The sequence below is a fragment of the Lasioglossum baleicum genome, chromosome 1, assembly GCF_051020765.1.
Source record: "Lasioglossum baleicum chromosome 1, iyLasBale1, whole genome shotgun sequence".
In the NCBI taxonomy this organism is placed as follows: Eukaryota; Metazoa; Arthropoda; class Insecta; order Hymenoptera; family Halictidae; genus Lasioglossum; species Lasioglossum baleicum.
This window is the reverse complement of record NC_134929.1, coordinates 5,655,036-5,658,437: the sequence shown is the minus strand read 5'-3', so window position 1 is coordinate 5,658,437 and position 3,402 is coordinate 5,655,036. Positions and strand designations below refer to the sequence as shown.

General features: G+C 38.9%; 1 pseudogene across 1 annotated transcript; it reads left to right on the top strand.

Moving 5' to 3' along the window:
- The first annotated feature begins 372 nt into the window (after window positions 1-372).
- Window positions 373-3,201, top strand: LOC143211127 (protein lin-54 homolog; annotated as a pseudogene). Its single transcript, XR_013009397.1, has 5 exons — window positions 373-570; window positions 646-783; window positions 858-1,430; window positions 1,493-1,682; window positions 1,753-3,201. The product of XR_013009397.1 is annotated as a protein lin-54 homolog (transcript).
- The last annotated feature ends 201 nt before the right edge of the window (window positions 3,202-3,402 follow it).

The window sequence follows — 3,402 nt, the reverse complement described above, 5'->3', positions numbered from 1 at the left end:
TTGTAATCAATAAAGATCACGCACAAGAATTCCGAAATACAGTTCTTTATTTCAACGAAGGAGAAACAAGTCAGAAGACGTCTATATGGTTTGAAGACCGATACTGAACTGAACCAAAGGAGAAAGTTTGGGGGGCGAAAAACCCCTGTTGGGTTCGCTCGGGAAATCTCGATACACAAGAACCCTAAGTTTATTGCTCAGGCCCTCTTCGAACTGAGATACTGCAGGCCTTCCACTTCTGACCTGAGAGCCGTTTGAATATACAAGGACACTGTTTATATCCTTCAACACCCGACATTATTATTGCAGATATTCCAACAAGATTTTTTGTACGATTAATAATAAACGAGATATCTAGGTGTTCCCATTTATATGGGACACCCTGTATATGTATTGTTCCATCTCGTTTCTGCTTCGCTTTCTTCGTACTATAATGCTTGTATTATTTAACAGAGCTCTCTGAAACCCGGAACTGTGCTCGGAAGCGGACAAGTTATTAGGATACCGGCTAATTAGAGCATCGTGACCGGATCTAACCCAGTGCATCAGATACAAATGCCTGGAAGACAAGTAAGTGATTCATCTCTGGTTCTGGTTACAATTCGGTAGGAAGTAGGAATAACTCACGACTTAATCTTCTTCAAGGTGCAATACGTCAGACTTGTTAGTACTCCTTCGTCGGGAACCACGAATGTTGTCAGTGTGGGTAAAGCAAAGTTGCAGACCACTTTGCAGCCCATTGGCGTCAGTCAGAAGATCGGAAGCCAGCAACTTATTGTCAAGGTCTGTGCGAGTGATAAATAAAGCATGTTTACTAGTAGACTGTATCATTTACTTGCTACGACACGTTGATACAGGTGGTTCTACAGAACACTAGTAACAAGTCGTTACGGACAGTTGCACCGAAGGCCACGTTAACCAGTAGCGGTCAGAGGGGTTGCTAATCTCTGCAACCGCTACGGTGGGCGGCAACCAGTCGAAGAACGCCGTAGCTATTCCAGCATCTGCGTTGAGCCAATTAGCATCCGGACAGGCAGTTCTCTCGATCAACTCGAACGTGGGAAATATCGTAGTAGACCATGAAACGTGAAGATCTGCTAAAAAATCGATTTTCGATTTTCGGGGTCATTACAATAACTTCCCTATAAAATCGGGAAGTTAACAAGGGCTTCCGGAGATCCTACACCAGCGTCGAGCCTAACGGCATCAGGCCGAGGAAACCGTGTAATTGTACCAAGTCGCAGTGTCTTAAACTGTGAGTATACATATGTAATTGAGCTGTTGTTGTTCAATTTTGTCAACTGTACAGCTTGTCAAATGTAGCTGTGCGGCTGAATGTCCGTAAACACAATAATGTCATCCGTAAACACAATAAGGGCTGTAATTGTAAGCGTAGCGGATGTTTAAAAAATTATTGCGAATGCTACGAGGTGTGTACCGTTTATTCATAGACGCAGGACATTTTTATGAATTTTCTAAACGACTATTTCAGGCCAAGATTCCGTGTTCAGCCAATTTTAAGGGTATCGCAACGTGGAGGAGCCGAATTTAGAAAAGAAATCTCTGAAGGATCTTGCAGAAGCGGCTGAAGTTAGGACAACGCAGCTGACATTGAACAAGGCGAAGTTACAGCTGTCCGAAATGGTCTTCAGACCGCCAGCTATATCTAACACGGTCGCAAGGTATGCTTCTTCAATTATAATAGCAAGTTATTCATTTTATATATTATATTTGATACATTCTTCTTCGCAGACAACCCTTCAACTTCCTGACCGACAAAGTAGTCGAGATAACGTGCCAGTGTCTAATGGCTCAAGCCGACGAAGCAGAGCGTGACATGTCCGACGATGATACGTCTCAAAGATTGATAATCGAAGAGAATCGGTGTCTGAAGGAATCACCGAATCGGCTTACAAAGCCGTAGCTACCTAGCAGTTACATTTCCAAGAGTTTACGGTTCGTTCGAATGTATTCGAAAGCAAGAAACTCGGACGCACTGGTTGTTTGTACTTCTTGATTTAATCGTTTGGCAGGAAACTTGCGGATGTATCGAAATTGTTGTAAACCCAAGATAATGGTAACAATGCTGATGTACAGTGCATTCGGCCGGCTGTAATTAATCTACGATTTTACTTGTAATTAGACTGCGGATCTTTACGGCTTCTGAGATATTTAAGAAATCCTACCGAGGCTACTAACACTTAAAAGTCGTCTCGGAACAACTGCAAATTGCGTAAGCTTCCGCAAACTACTTCGCAAGCTTATCCAATGCTTTCGTATTAAGTAACAGTTTGCATAATTGCATAAAGAAGGAACAAATTGAAAATGGCATGGTTGAATGTATTGTGACATTAAAATTCGACGCAGAACGTTTTTGTACCTTTGTCGTTCATTCTCGAAGTGTTAATATTTCACAAAAGCAATTTTACATCCATTAATCTTCTGTGGTACTTTACAAATTTTCTATTAAACATCGCAAACATTTCATTTTCGAACTGCTCCGAATATCTTGAACCAATTATTTAAGAAAACCGATTACACACGATCGAAGATATTAAAATGGTAAATTAAGCAGTAGCGACGGTATAAAAAGGATCTAGTATTCTTGCATTTTTACGATTTCTCGTTTAACACTCTTTAAATTTTATTTTTCATTCTGATACAGCGACGGTACGATTTATTTAACATTAAAATTTTGAGAACGAAGTTTAGCCAACGTTTGGATATTTCAGATTTTCAATATATGCATTATGTTTCACACGTTTCCTTATTACTTTTATTACGATACGATGTCAGACACACAATTCTTAATCTGTTATTTAGTCAATTAACAAGAGAATGGCATTGCAGCGAAGATCAATAATACGATTATTAAATCTGTTCCATAATGTACAGGTGTGAAAATTTATTCGTCCACCGTTAGGGCTGTGTAAGGACAATTGTAATATAGAGGTAGAAATCTAAATATATGTTATATATTCTTAGAATTCGTACTTGAAAGTTTATTTTAAGTATACAAATTGTACAGATTATGTATACAAGCTCGAACAAATGATTTCGAGAGCGAAATACTTTCACTCGCAACAAGTGAATCAAGTTGCAAAGCTACCAATGTATGTGCTATGTATAAATAATATGTATATTTTTCGAAATATATCTTTGTTGGACATATTTTATTTAGAAATTATTTATTTAGAAATTTATTTAAACTAGAAGAGATTTTCCTAACTGAAATGTACATACTCTTTTGTTCGATATCAGATTTTTCAAGTACAATATATGCAGGTTCAACATTTCACTACTCTCTTCGGTCTTTTGATCTCCACTCCTTGAACTGAGCATTTACTTCCCTCCAAAGACTCTATGTCGCCACTTGCGATCGTATTCACCGTAATCGTACTC